This window comes from Haematobia irritans, chromosome 5 (assembly GCF_050003625.1).
Source record: "Haematobia irritans isolate KBUSLIRL chromosome 5, ASM5000362v1, whole genome shotgun sequence".
In the NCBI taxonomy this organism is placed as follows: Eukaryota; Metazoa; Arthropoda; class Insecta; order Diptera; family Muscidae; genus Haematobia; species Haematobia irritans.
The window spans coordinates 128566410-128583219 of NC_134401.1; the positions used below are offsets into that span (position 1 = coordinate 128566410).

Here is a 16810-nt window from a genome sequence, read left to right on the forward strand (position 1 = left end):
TCCTTACACAACGTAATTTCAAAAACGCTGATGAAGAAATTGCTATCCAATTTTACTGAATAATCAACGATTAGGGATTATGTAACTGAAAATATCACAAATATTCACAACACATTTTTAAAATAATTTTCTGTGTTTGCAATTGCATTATCCTTATAATCAATTATTTTTAATTTTTATTATTTTATTTTTTATCATCATTCCACTTCATTTGTTATAAATAAATTCACTACACTTATGCCATTACAATAATTTTTTAAATCACTTCAATATATTTTAGTTTTATTACTTGGCTCATATCTGCAACGAGATAATCGCGATATTCGAATTAAAGCGCGCTTACCGCCCGACTAACTTAGACTAAATTCACTTTTCTCGTCTGTGCTTTAATCTACCTTTAAATTGAGTAAATAAAATAACTGCGACAATTGTTTTGTAGGTATAGCGAAGACAAAAAAAAAGACACGAAACGATGCTGCGATGTCTTGAAATGTGATATTTTCAATTAGAATAACGCTCATACGACTGGGGGGATCAACAATCATTTACTGTTCTTTCTTTCTCCTACTCTCACATCGGTGACCTGTGGTCAATGGGTCAGACGGTATGGGGATGATGATCATCACATTATCTTGGTGTCTATTGTGTTTTCTTTGTTTGTTATCGTATTTGCTTTGTAAATATTTTCGCCTTCCTTTCTAAACACAGAACCTTCAACGTTAATTTTTCTTTTGAAATTTTCTTCGTAATATGCGAGCACATTGCCCGTGAATATATATTTTCATATGTTTAGCTGCTATGATCAATTCCATAGAATTATATAGAAGCTTGGATTATTTTGAGAAATGTTTTAAGTGCATTTTTTCGTATTTAATTTTGAATTAGAAGTGCAAAAAATGCAATATCGAATTTGAATGAGTTATAGAAGAGGATCATGAGCCATAAAAAAAAATTGTGAAATTTTTTTTCATAAAACGAGAAAAATCATTAAAATATCACTAGTATGTTAGCATATGGTCAAGTTTTCTTGGCTGATCTAAAATCTGTCCTTAGATATGTGGTAGTGTTATTCAAAACGTCTTTAAATAGGGCAAAGGGAGCCACCGTGGTGCAATGGTTAACATGCCCGCCTTGCACACACAAGGTCGTGGGTTCGATTCCTGCTTCGACCGAACATCAAAAAGTTTTTCAGCAGTGGATTATCCCACCTCAGTAATGCTGGTGACATTTCTGAGGGTTTCAAAGCTTCTCAAAGTGGTTTCACTGCAATGTGGAACGCCGTTCGGACTCGGCTATAAAAAGGAGGTCCCTTGTCATTGAGCTTAACATGGAATCGGGCAGCACTCAGTGATAAGAGAGAAGTTCACCAATGTGTTATCACAATGGACTGAATAGTCTAAGTGAGCCTGAAATATCAGGCTGCCACTATACCTAACCTAACCTAAATAGGGCAAAAATTCTATTTTTTACCTTTTTCTTATCTTTTCAAATGATGTTTGAAATACGGAAATAGCATCATACCTGAAGTGAATGCTTAAAAAGATGACTTCCGGCCAATGTAAAATTCATTGTCTCTGGTCCTATTTTGTTCGAATTTCGGATCCAAGCTCAGGTTAAAGACGATTAACATTACGATGTGAACATTCCAGGAGGTAAATAGATTTTTGTTCCAAAATAAATTTGTGGATAATTCTGTATATCATGCTTGTATACGTCTATATTTATTCAAAGAACATAATTGAGTCGGGATGTAATGATGACCGCCATTAACGTGAAGCTAGTATCGAAATTATTTTGTAGAATTTTCTGAAAATTGTTCATGCTATCGAAAATGCTGACCGTTTTCTTACATTTCTCAATTTCTTAACTGATTCAGCTTAGTTTGTTGCACAACTTTGGAATTCTCCTTTGATTATTATAATTTTTCTACAATAGCATTTTGTTCTCTGTCAATAATTTGTCTGACAACTTTGGAATTCTCCTTTGATTATTATAATTTTTCTACAATAGCATTTTGTTCTCTGTCAATAATTTGTCTGACGTCCTTTTATACGAACAGATTTCGGCTCCTTGTTTCTTGAAACACGACCTTATTTTTATACCCTCCACCATAGGATGGGGGGTATATTAAATTTGTCATTCCGTTTGTAACACATCGAAATATTGCTCTAAGACCCCATAAAGTATAAATATTCTGGGTCGTGGTGAAATTCTGAGTCGATCTCAGCATATCCGTCCGTCTGTTGAAATCACGCTAACTTCCGAACGAAACAAGCTATCGACATCAAACTTGGCACAAGTAGTTTTTATTGATGTAAGTCGGATGGTATTGCAAATGGGCCATATCGGTCCACTTTTACGTATAGCCCCCATATAAACCGACGCTCAGAATTGGTTTGCGGAGCCTCTTGGAGGAGCAAAATTCATCCGATCCGTTTGAAATTTGGTACATAGTGTTAGTATATGGTCTCTAACAACCATGCAAAAATTGGTCCACATCGGTCCATAGTTATAACAGGTTGGCTGATAAGTCCCCGGTCTGACACATAGATAGCGTCGTTAGTATTAAATGCATATTATTTTTATATAGTACCAACCTTTATATGATTCGTGTCAAAATTTGACGTCTGTAAGTCAATTAGTTTGTGAGATAGAGCGTCTTTTGTGAAGCATTTTTTGTTATGGTGAAGAAAATGGAAAAAAAGGAATTTCGTGTTTTGATAAAATACTGTTTTCTGAAGGGGAAAAATACGGTGGAAGCAAAAACGTGGCTTGATAATGAGTTTCCGGACTCTGCCTCAGGGAAATCAACAATAATTGATTGGTATTCAAAATTCAAGCGTGGTGAAATGAGCACGGAGGACGGTGAACGCAGTGGACGCCCGAAAGAGGTGGTTACCGACGAAAACATCAAAAAAATCCACAAAATGATTTTGAATGACCGTAAAATGAAGTTGATCGAGATAGCAGAGGCCTTAAAGATATTAAGGGAACGTGTTGGTCATATCTTTCATCAGTATTTGGATATGCGGAAGTTCTGAGCAAAATGGGTGCCGCGCGAGCTCACATTTGAAAAAACAAAAAACGTGTTGATGATTCTGAGCGGTGTTTGCAGCTGTTAACTCGTAATACTCCCGAGTTTTTCCGTCGATATGTAACAATGGATGAAACATGTCTCCATCACTACACGCCTGAGTTCAATCGACAGTCGGCTGAGTGGACAGCGACCGGTGAACCGTCTCCGAAGCGTGGAAAGACTCAAAAGTCCGATGACAAAGTAATGGCCTCTGTTTTTTGGGATGCGCATGGAATAATTTTTATCGATTATGTTGAGAAGGGAAAAACCATCAACAGTGACTATAATATGGCGTTATTGGAGCGTTTGAAGGTCGAAATCGCGACAAAACGGCCCCATATGAAGAAGAAAAAAATGTTGTTCCACCAAGACAACGCACCGTGCCACAAGTCATTGAGAACTATGGCAAAAATTCATGAATTGGGCTTCGAATTGCTTCCCCACCCACCGTATTCTCCAGATCTGGCCCCCGGTGAATTTTTCTTGTTCTCAGACCTCAAAAAGATGCTCGCAGGGAAAAAATGAGGCTGCAATGGAGAGGTGATCGCCGAAACTGAGGCCTATTTTGAGGCAAAACCGAAGGAGTACTACCAAAATGGTATCAAAAAATTGGAGGGTCACTATTATCGTTGTATCGCTCTTGAAGGGAACTATGTTGAATAATAAAAACGAATTTTGACAAAAAAATTTGTTTATCTTTGTTAGACCGGGGACTTATCAACCAATCAAAAGTTCAACTAAATCGGAGCAAAAAATTGGCCTCTGTGGTCATATGAGTGTAAATCGGGCGAAAGCTATATATGGGATCTATATCTAAATCTGAACCGATTTCAACCAAATTTGGCACGCATAGCTACAATGCCAATTTTACTCCCTGTGCAAAATTTCAATTAAATCGGAGTAAAAGATTGGCCACTGTGGTCATATGAGTGTAAATCGGGCGAAAGATATATATGGGAGATATATCTAAATCTGAACCGATTTCAATAAAATTTTGCACACTTGACTACACTACTAATTGTACTCCTAGTGCAAAATTTCAACAAAATTGGTGTAAAACTCTGGCTTTTGGGACCGTATTAGTCCAAATCGGGCGAAAGATATATATGGGAGCTATATCTAAATCTGAACCGATTTCAATAAAATTTGGCACACTTGACTACACTTCTAATTGTACTTCTAGTGCAAAATTTCAACTAAATTGGGGTAAAACCCTGGCTTCTGTGTCCGTATTAGTCCATATCGGGCGAAAGATATATATGGGAGCTATATCTAAATCTGAACCGATTTCTTTCAAAATCAATAGGGTTCTATTCCGAGCCAAAACACATACTTGTGCCAAATTTGAGGTCGATTGGTCTAAAACTGCGACCTAGACTTTGATTACAAAATGTTTTCACGGACAGACGGACATGGCTATATCGACTCAGGAGCCCACCCTGAGCATTTTTGCCAAAGACACCATGTGTCTATCTCGTCTCCTTCTGGGTGTTGCAAACATATGCACTAACTTATAATACCGCAAAACTTCGGTAAAAGTGTATTTATGCTTTATCGGTCGATAGATATGTATTAGAAATAAAGGAAAATTTGAGTCACTTTTATAAGTTTTCGACTTAGCAGTGGCGATTTTATAAGGAAAATGTGGCGTATATATGGAAGGTATAGAGAAATCTAAACCGATTTCAACCAAATTTGACATGCACACTTAGTACTTTAATTCTACGTAAATTTCACGTAAATCGGACTACAACTTTGAACTGTGTGGTCATATGACGGAAAATCGGGCGAAAGATATATATGGGAGCTATATCTAAATCTGAATCGATTTCAATAAAATTTAGCGCACTTGACTATACGACCAAGTGTTATGCTTGTGCAAAATTTCAAGCAACTCAGGGTAAAACTCTGGCTTCTGGGGCCATATAAGTCCATATCGGGCGAAAGATATATATGGGAACTATATCTAAATCTGAACCGATATCTTCCAAAATCAATAGGGTTCTATTCTGACCCAAAACAGGAATTTGTGCCAAATTTGAAGGCGATTGGACTTAAACTGCGACCCAGACTTTGATCACAAAAATGTGTTCACAGACAGACAGACAGACGGACGGACCGACGGACAGACGAACATAGCTAGATCGACTCAGGGATCCACCCTGAGCATTATTGCCAAAGACACCATGTGTCTATCTCCTCTCCTTCTGGGTGTTGCATACATATGCACTAACTTCCCAGCAAAAAAATTTGGAAGTTCTTCCAAAGGCAAAACTTTAAAAGCACTTCCAGAAGATGTACTCCCAATGATGCTCTTTATTTTAACTACACAGGAAGTTCTTTACATTAAATTTTCTATAACCTGCTTTTTCTCATATTTTTAATGGGTAATTTAAACTTTTTTTGTTTCAAATTGGTTAAAAACAGTTTAAGAATTCATAAAATGGTACAAATTATTTCAATTTTGTCGAAAAAAATGCTAAATCCAATCTGAAGAAATTGTGAATTTTTTGAAAATATTTGAGGCCAAACGTTTCAGACAAGCGTTAGAATCCATTAAAAATTATAAAAAATGTTTGCAAATTTATTTGGGCAAAGCCCTATAGACTGCAAGATGGTTGGATGGACGCACGTTTCGGAATTACCACATTCCTCATCAGCATCCTCTACTTGCAGCAAAACTATCAACCAATTATCAGAATAAATTCAGGCAGTTCATTAAACCCAACAATGAACCACACTTGAACCTTCCGAAAAAAGCTTTTACATTGATAGCCGTCTTATGCCGAAATAAATTCGTACAAACATATATCTTTTCCTCTGTTGGTTAAGCTACACTATTAGTTTAGTCAATGCATGGTTTTAAGCTGAAATCAAAACAACAACAACAATGATTAAAGAAATTATTTATTTGACAAAATATCACAGAATTTTTTAATTTACATCCAAAACATTGTATACGGATCACACCTAAAAAAGTGATGCAAATTCAGTGCACCGGCTGTTGAAATGGAGGACTTCCATCCTATGACAAGCCCATGTTAAATTCATCGCTTCTGCGTTAATCTTGCACTACTTCCGGATCCAAAAAGAACATTTTAATTACATTTTTGGCGACGCTTTTTTCGCCTGGGTTATAATACCCTGTTCCACAGTGTGGCGCAGGGTATAAAAATATACAAAATATTACCATTTTTTGGTGAAAAAACAAACACAAATCTTAGTCCTCAATCTCATGGGTATTTATTTCTGGTATTTTATCTTAAGACAAGCATTCATAAGACGTAAAAAGTTTATTAAATTTATGTTGTTGTTTTGACTCCATGGTTACCCCTATAGACTGATGATGATGATGATGACGATGCTGTTGACGCTGACAGTGATGATCTCTTGATATCATTTGCCGCCTTAATACCTTTAAATTAGCCTATGCTTCTTTATGACTAAATAACCATCCATAAAACCACTGGATATGGGGAGAAGGCACAATTCACCAAAACAGAAAAACAACATTGTCACGCTTATTATTATTATTGTTTTTTTTTTTTTTTCTAATGCACTTCTAGGAATTTATTTATATATTTCTCAGAAGAAAAACAGCCACTGTATCAGCCACCCACCCCCTCATAGATTAATTGAAATGAACCAAAACTGATAACACTCCTACTCCTCCTTCGCCTTCTCAAAATAACTAACTGCCCATAAGCTAAGTCGCTTATACTGCTTTAGTTATACCCGTAGTCATAATAAATAAAACCAAAAATATATAATAATAAAATGTGTAACAACAATACTCGTAGATTTTTATGTATTATCTTTTTTCTGTTCTTGGGATATTATGTTACACCACATAGTTTTTTTTTTTATAGCTACTGCTACTGTTTCCTATGTTGATAATGACGGTGATTGAAAAAGCCGGTAAATGTCCATATTTTGTATCTTAAACGAACTGTCTATTTCATCGGTAAGGGAATTGAAGATTTGTTCGTCAATTATAAGAGGCAATTAGAAAAATCGTTTGAAGTATACAACTGTATTTTCATGTTCGAAATTGGAAAATTTATCAGTAAAACAGACACAATTTTATACCACGATGAATTTTTTATGATGCCTAAAAGCAGGCCATGGGAATATTTAAGGCATGGTGAAATATTCGAGAGGGTGGTTTCTGAAGTTAAAACTAATTTAGTTCGCTATGTTACATAGAAACAAGTATATACGGCCGTAAGTTTGGCCAGGCCGAAGCTTATGTACCCTCCACCATGGATTGCGTAAAGATTGTCATCCAGAATCGAATTACTTGGGTTGCGGTAACACTTGCTGATGACAAGGTATCTTAAAACATCCTAACACCGTCTTCTAAAATGTAAGTTAGTCCATACGTGGTACATATTAAACTAAAAAAAATGGCCGATTAAATACGTAAATAATTCAGTTTGACAAAATTTTCTATAGAAATAAAATTTTGACAAAATTTTCTATAGAAATAAAATTTTGACAAAATTTTCTATAGAAATAAAATTTTGACAAAATTTTCTATAGAAATAAAATTTTGACAAAATTTTCTATAGAAATAAAATTTTGACAAAATTTTCTATAGAAATAAAATTTTGACAATATTTTCTATAGAAATAGAATTTTGACAAAATTTTCTATAGCAATAACATTTTGACAAAATTTTCTATAGAAATAAAATTTGGACAATATATTGTATAGAAATAAAATTTCGACAAAATTTTCTATAGAAATAAAATTTTGACAAAGTTTTCTAACGAAATCAAATCGGGACAAGATTTTCTATAGAAATAAAACTTTGACAAGATTTTCTATAGAAATAAAACATTGACAAAATTTTCTATACAAACAAAATCTTGAAAAAATTTTCTACAGTAAAAAAATTTTGATAACATTTTCTATAGTAATAAAATTTTGAAAAAATTTTCTATAGAAACAAAATTTTGGTAGATTATTTTTGGCTCGAGTGGCAACCATGAATATGAACCGATATGGACCAATTTTTGTGTGACAGGGGATCGGCTATATATAACTATAGACCGATATGGATCAATACCTGCATGCTTGTGAGAGACCATATACTAACACCACGTACTAAATTTCAATAAGATCGGATGAATTTTTGCTTCTCCAAAAGGCACCGGAGTTCAAATCTGGGGATCGGTTTATATGAGGGCTATATATAATTGTAGACCGATATGGACCAATTCCTGCATGGTTGTTAGAGACAATATACTAATACCACGTACCGAATTTCAACCGAATCGGATGAATTTTGCTGTTCCACGAGGCTCCGGAGATCAAATCTGGGGATCGGTTTATATGGGGGCTATATATACTTATGGACCGATGTGGACAAATTTTTGCATGGTTGTTAGAGACCATATACTAACACCATGCACCAAGTTTCAGCCGGATCGGATGAAATTTGCTTCTCTTAGAGGCTCCGCAAGCAAAATCTGGGGATCGGTTTATATGGGGGCTATATATAATTACGAACTGATGTGGACCAATTTTTGCACAGTTGTTAGAGACCACACTGAAAAAAATATTGTCGTGAGGTCAAAGATTTCATGTCTTTAAAATACGAATACAAATTTTGCTTAGCATAGAAGACGCATTTCTCTAAAATAAAGTTATTTTCCTTGTCCAAAAGTCGATAAGCTTTTCAATGAAGTCGTATTGTCCTTATAATTAAGTGATTTGACTTAAAAATGGGTATCTTAACATGAAAGAAAAAATTTATAGGCTAAGGTCAACTGGACTTTAATAATTCAGAAAAATTCTTTAAATTTAATGAAATTGTGTTTAAATTTGTTGTCTTTTTGCATCTTGACTACAAAGCAAAAAATCGTTCAAATATAGGACATGTTTTTCAAAACTTTATTTTAAATAAGTTTTTTACTTCAAACATAGCATAATTTCTACTGGAAGTCGAGTCCTAATTTGGAAAATAAAGTTGCCGTTAACTCGTTTTTAAAGGACTTTGATAGCATATGAAGAAAAAAAGCTGAGAAAGCGAAATATTAAAATTTGCTTCCTAGAAGCAAGTACACAAAACCTAAATTTAAAAGAGAATTGTGTCTTAAAAGTATCCTTACTTGTATTCTCCGCTTCTTTGGCTCGGAATCAATACAAAATTTTTTAAAGTAAAGATAAAATCTTTGGAACCGAGTATGCTTTTTTTTCAGTGCATATACCTACACCATGTACCAAATTTCAGCCGGATCGGATGAAATCACGGCTCCGGGTGGTCTCTATGGTATCTAACAAACATGCAAAACTTGGTCCACATGGGTCCATAATTATATATAGCCCCCATATAAACCGATCCCCAAACTTGGGTTGCGGAGCCTATAAAAGAAGCAAATTTCATCCGATCCGGCAGAACTTTGGTACATGGTGTTAGTATATGGTCCCTAACAACCAAACGAAAATTGGTCCACATCGATCCATAACTATATATATAGACCCCATAACATATAAACCGATCCCCAGATTTGACCTCCGGAGCCTATTGGAGGAGGAAAACTCATCTGATCCGGTTAAAATTTGGAATGTGGTTTTAGTATATGGTTTTTAACAACCATGCAAAAATTGGTCCATATCGGTTCGTAATTGTAAAGGTTGGTTAAAATTTCAAGGGCCGATGTTGATTTTGAATAAAACACAAACTATTTAGGAAATTATTGTAATTTTATTTTATTATGATATGTTGGTAGTATTACTCAATTATGTACGGAACAAAATATCGGCCAAATGGGCGCCGCGACCTCGGTGGCACACCTTCATCCGATGGTCCAAATTTTCGATGACGCTGAGGCATAATGGAGGTTCTATGCCGTTAATATGCCGAATTATCTCATCATTTAGCTCTTTAATTTTTGCTGGCTTATCGACGTACACCTTTTCTTTCAAATAACCCCAATGAAAAAAGTCCAACGGTGTCAAATCACATGATCTTGGCGGCCAATTGACATCGCCATTACGTGAGATAACACGGCCACTGAATTTGTTGCGCAAAAGAGCCCTTGTTTCGTTAGCTGTGTGACAAGTGGTACCGTCCTGCTGAAACCACATATCGTCCACATCCATATCTTCCAATTCGGGCCATAAAAAGTTCGTTATCATCTCACGATAGCGAGCACCATTCACAGTAACTGCCTGACCGGCCTCATTTTGAAAAAAATACGGCCCGATGAAGCCGCCAGCCCATAAACCGCACCAAACAGTCACTCTTTGTGGGTGCATTGGTTTTTCGACAATCACTCTTTGATTCTCATTCGCCCAAATGCGACAATTCTGTTTATTGACGAATCCACTGAGGTGAAAATGTGCCTCATCACTGAAGATAATTTTCTTCGAAAATTGATCATCCACTGTTGCCATTTCTTGGAACCATTTAACACGTTGTTGGATTGTGTTTCCCTCCATGGTTCAAATTGAGTAAGTCTGAAATAGAGAAATGTCAAATAAAATTCGAAAAAAAACTTGGCGTTTAGGTGTGGTTCACATTCAACATCGGCCCTAACAATTTAACCACCCTTTATATAGCCCCCTTAAAAAGCGACCCCTATATTTCAATTCGGCTCTCTAATTACCGTTCGAAACTTCATATCCGTTAGTAATTATTTATACACTACCCTATATACCAAATACCGGGTCAAAAACTGAATTATATACGTATTTAATATGTTTTCTTTTGTCTAATATATACCACGTATGGACTAACTTACAATTTAGAGGACGATGTTAAGAAGTATTAAGATGGAAAGGTCATTGGCAGGGATTACCACAACCCAAGTAATTCGATTGTGGATGACAGTCTCTAGTAGAACTTTCTAAGCAATCCATGGTGGAGTATACATAAGATTCGGCCTGGCCGAACTTACGACCGTATATACTTGTTAAATATATTTTTTGCATTTTTTAAGAAATTTTTCCCAACCCAATGAAATTTTCTTTATTCCAAGTATTTCTCAAAAAATTTATGAACTAGACTTGGATATAAATTTTATATCTCTACAAAGAATTACAATGCTAACTAAAGCATAGGAACACAGTGTTAGTAAAAAATGTGGGAAATATTTTTATGAAAAGCCTTTTTTGAAAACTTCCCAAAAAATCAAAAGAGTTCTATTCTGACACACAATGGGTACACGAACTAAATTTGAAGTTGATTGAACCAAAACTACGACCTAGACTTTGATTAAAAAAATGTTTTCACAGACAGACGGACATGGCTAGATCGGCTTAGGGGGCGACTCGGAGCACTATTGCCAAAGTGTGGCTTAGGGTATGAAAACCGAGTAATGTTTGTTTGTATGTTCCAGGATAGCTCGGAAACGGCTGCAATTTCCAGGAAAAAAGAGAAAATGTAGTACCTCATATTTAGATATCTGGTAGGGGGCTTAAGTTCTTCGATTTGCTTAAAAAATTCAGGGATGATTGAAGGTGGCCTCTGGACAGAGATCCGCTAATTCAGTTTTCGATATGTGGTAGGGTAGGGGGACTTTCCTTTTGTGTGGAGTTTTTTATGTACACAGATCTTTTCTTGTCCTTAAAATCTTAATGGGAATTTTGCTTAGCATAGAACACGATTTCTCTGATATAAAGTTTTTTTTTTGTTTTTCCTAGTCCAAAAATCGATAAATTTTTCAATGAAAACGAATTTTTTTTTTGGTATTGCTTCCGAGCCAAAGATACGAGTTAGGATCTATAAAATTAAAATTAGGATGCAGATCTCATTTATCGAATTTTCATTCCATTTTTCCGGTATATTATTCCGGTATTCACGTACAAACGTATGCCACTTTAAAATCCAAATTATGACGTATACTTCGAAGTAAAAAATATTTTCTTAATACCAAAAAAAAAAAAAAAACGTTAAACCAAAGATGCTAAATCGTCAAAATAAGTCTTAGCCTATATTTGAACCGTTTTTATGTTCAATCTAAAGGTTCATTATTTCAGTTAATTTAAGGACGATTTCTTTAAATCAAAAATATGTCTCTTTACTTTAAAGAAAGTTTGCCTTAGTTTAAAGACGTGCAACTTTAACGAAGCGATGCAAATTTTCAAGATGTGTGTCCTAAATTTAATGGAAAAAATTTGAAGCAAAGATTACAAACTTTATTTTAATTAAAATATCATAAAAATATTGGATATCGATCAATATATGGGATATACCAAAACATAGATCGAAATAATAAATTTTTCAACTTAACCTGCTTGCAGACAAAAAAAAATCTATTGCAGGACCATAGCGCAAGAATTGAAACCTGTAGAGTGTAGCATATACATGGGAGCTATATCTTAATCTGAACCAAATTCGATTGAAGGGTGCTATAAAAATTTGTGTTAAAATTGAAAACAATCTGTTAGTAAATAAGCGCAATATGATCCCATTTGTCAAAAGTCAATTCGCCGATTAGTTGATTTGACTTAATTTACAAAAAATATATAAAATTAAATTAAATTTAATTACAAAAAGCCACTTCGACTTTTTCTTTAACAAAATTTGCACTATTCGAAGAGTCGAATTTTGATTTTTGTATGAGATGCTCCAGGCAAACGATATTGCCAGATTTTCCAAGAATTGCAGGGCATTTAAAAATATTGCACACATATTTTAGAAGAGTTCATTTCAGTATATCAATGCGCTGTAAAGAAAAAAAATTTTCTACCACGATCCCATTGAGTAAGCTCTAAAAATCATAGTAAGATATACATTAAATGGATTCAACCCCTTGGTAAAAATAAAACAAAGCAACAATTTTAATCGGTTTCGTTTGTACTCAATTGTCCTCAGTTATATTTTTTTTCTTTTTGTTCTTCAATTTAATTGTTTGAGCTTGAACAATAAATAGGATTAACCCTAATTTGTTTTGCTCAAGCGAAAAAAAAAACACACACACCAAACGGACAATACAATTATAAAAGATAAATTTGGAAAAAGGGGCATTTTACCCTTCTAAGGTTAAAGTTCAACCAGAACACAAAACGGGTGATAAAATAAACACCACAATACATTCTCCAAAATCCTACAAATAATTCACATCTTTTCATAAAGTAAAATACTAATATTTCCTTCGGAATCAACATATGTGCAATGCCAATGAATATCGAGATGAGAAGAAGAGTATATAATAAAACATCAAAAGTGAATCGAAGGGGGTAGGAAAATAGACATACTATAGGAAGGATAATAAATGTACGACTGAATGACAATTGCCTTGATAAAGATGTTATCGCCCACCACAAATACCGCTACTCCCAGACAGAAGGAAAAAGCTTCATACAACGGAAATCTCCATATGAGCATAAAATTTGTAACAACGCCTTAACGCTCACATATCGCCCACCATTATCATAGACCCATCAGTAAAGGAAACGGAAATCACTAACAAAGTGTCGACACATGTGCGTTTGAGTTTGTGTTTTGATGAGCATGTAGTATCCCAGCGGCAAATTTGGTTAGTTCCTCCACACTTAGGCCTCACATTAGCTCCTTTTAGTAATGCTATTATTGTTTCTTGTACAACTATTTGAGGAAATCCCGGAGGCATGTACCTGTTCTGTGGCCTTATTAATGCAGTGAGAGATGGAAGTATACAAACTTTGTCTTTCCGTTTGTAACACATCGAAATATTGGTCTCAGTCTCCATAAAATGTATATATCTTGGTTCGTGATGAAATTTTCAGTCGATCTAGTGATGTCCGTCTGTCCGATGAAATCTCGCTAACTTCCTAAGGACACCAGCAATTGACTTGAAACTTGGCACAAGTAGTTGATATTGATGTAGGTCAAATGGCATTGAAAATGAACCATGTGGGATCATTTTTAGGTATAGCCCCCATACAAACCGAACCAAGATTTGAATCCCGGACACGGTTGCCACTCGAGTTCAAAATAATCTACCAAAATTTGGAGAAAATTTTGTTTTTATCAAAAATTAAAAATTTTAAATTTTGTGAAAATTTTATTTCTATAGAAAATTTTTTCAAAATATTATTTCTATAAAAAAATTTGTCTACATTTTATTTCTATAGAAAATTTTTTCAAAATTTTGTTTTTATAGAGAATTTTGTTTATTTTATGTCTATAAAAATTTTGTTAAATTTTATTTCTATAGATAATTTTGTCAAAATTTTATTTATGTAGAAAATTTTATAAAAATTATATTATAGAAAATTTTGTCAAAATTTTATTACTATGGAAAATTTTGTCAGAATTTTATTTCTATAGAAAATTTTGTCAAAATGTTATTTCTATTGAAATGTAAAAATATTATTTCTATGGATTTTTTTTTTCAAAAATTTATTTCTATAGAAAACTTTGTCAAAATTTTATTTCTATAAAGAATTTTGTTAAAATTTTATTTCTATAAAAAATTTTGTCAAAATGTTATTTCTATTAAAAATTTTATCAAAATTTTATTTCTATGAAAAATGTTGTCAAAATTTTATTTCTATAGAAAACTTTGTCAAAATTTTATTTCTGTAGAGAATTTTGTTAAAATTTTATTTCTGTAGAAAATTTTGGCAACTTTTTATTTCCTTAGAAAATTTGTTCAACCTTTTTCTTTCTATAGAAAAATTTGTCAAAATATTATTTCTATGGAAAATTTTGTTAAAATTTTATTTCTATGGAAAATTTTGTCAAAAGTTTACTTCTATAGAAAACTTTGTCAAAATTTTATTTCATCTGGTCAAAGTTTTATTTCTATAGAAAATTTTGTCTATAGAAAATTTTATTTTTATAGAAAATTTTGTCAAAATTTTATTTCCATGAAAAATTTTGTCAAAATTTTATTTCTATAAAAAATTTTGTCAAAATTTGATTTCTATGGAAAATTTTGTCAAAGTTTTATTTCTTTAGAAAATTTTGTCGAAATTTTATTTCTATAGACAATTTTGTGAAAGTTTTATTTCTATAGAAAATTTTTTCAATTTTTTTTATTTCTATAGAAAATTTTGTCAACCTTTTTATTTCTTTAGAAAAATTTTTCAACCTTTTGATTTCTATAAAAAATTTTGTCAAAATTTTATTTCTATAGAAAATGTTTGTCAATATTTTTTTGATATAATATTAAGAAATTGAACTCTACATTGCGATCGACAACTGTCATTAGATACCCAGCAAAAAAAATTGGAAGTTGTTCCACAAACATTTCTTTTAAAGCCCATCTCAGAATCCCCCATCGAGTTTTTCCAACTTCCAATGCAGTCCTTTTGCACAAGTCTACAAACATTTCTTCTAAAGCGCATCGTGGGATCCCCCAATGTTTGTTTCCACTTCTGATGCAGTCCTTTTGGACAAGTGCACAAAAATTTCTTCTAAAGCGCATCTTGGGATCCCCCAATGATTTTTTTCTATTTCCAATGCTGTCCTTGTAGACAAGTGTTAAAAAAACGCAATCAGGTTATTATAAGTGCAAATTTTGGATAATTAAAGTTTACAAAAAAAATAGAAAAACAAGTATATACGGCCGTAAGTTCGGCCAGGCCGAATCTTATGTACCCTCCACCATGGATTGCGTAGGACCTTCTACTAAAGGCTGTCATCCACAATCGAATTACGTGGGTTGCGATAACACTTGCCGATGGCAAGGTATCGTAAAACTTTTTAACACTGTCTTCTAAATTGTAAGTTAGTCCATAAGGGGTATAAAAAAAGGGGTAATAAAACAAAAAAAAAGGCCGATTAAATACGTATATAATTCAGTTTGACAAAATTTTCTATAGAAATAAAATTTTGACAAAATTTTCTATAGAAATAAAAACTTGACAAAATTTTCTATAGAAATAAAATGTTGACAAAATTTTCTATGGAAGTAAAATGTTGACAAAATTTTCTATAGCAATAAAATTTTGACAAAATTTTCTATAGAAATAAAATGTTGACAAAATTTTCTATAGAAATAAAATGTTGACAAAATGTTCTATAGAAATAAAATGTTGACAAAATTGTCTATAGAAATAAAATGTTGACAAAATTTTCTACAGAAATTAATTTTTTACAAAATTTTCTATAGAAATAAAATTTTGACAAAATTTTCTATGGAAATAAAATGTTGACAAACATTGCTATAGAAATAAACTTTTTACAAAACTTTCTATAGAAATGAAATTTTGACAAAACTTTCTATAGTAATAAAATTTGACAATTTTTACATGGCTGTTAGAGGCCATATACTAACGAAATGTACCAAATTTCAACCGCATCGGATGACTTTTGCTCCTAAAAGAGGCTCCGGAGGTCAAATCTGGGGATCGGTTTATTTGGGAGCTATATATAATTATGGACCGATATGGACCAATTTTTGCATGGTTGTTAGAGACCATATACTAACACCACGTACTAAATTTCAATTGGATCGGATGAATTTTGCTCATCCAAGAGGCTCCAGAGTTCAAATCTGGGGATCGGTTTATATGGGAGCTATATATAATTATGGACCGATATGGACCAATTTTTGCATGCTTGTTAGAGACCGTATACTAACATCAGGTACCCAATTTCAAACGGATCGGATGAATTTTGCCCCTCCAAGAGGCTCCGGAGGTCAAATCTGGGGATCGGTTTATATGGGAGCTATATATAATTATGGACCGATATGGACCAGTTTTTGCATGGTTGTTAGAGACCATATACTAACACCACGTACCAAATTTCAATCGGGTAGGATGAAGTTTGCTCCTCAAGAGGCTCCGGAG

At 33.5% G+C, this 16810-nt stretch overlaps 1 protein-coding gene across 1 annotated transcript in view; it reads right to left on the bottom strand.

Moving 5' to 3' along the window:
- The window catches only part of LOC142238240 (solute carrier organic anion transporter family member 74D-like), a 50173-nt gene extending 49797 nt beyond the window's left edge, over nucleotides 1–376 (bottom strand). The window contains exon 1 of the mRNA XM_075309836.1: nucleotides 290–376. The gene's annotated coding sequence lies outside the window, so the exon portion shown is untranslated. The remainder of the gene's footprint in view (nucleotides 1–289) is intronic.
- Nucleotides 377–16810: the final 16434 nt, after the last annotated feature.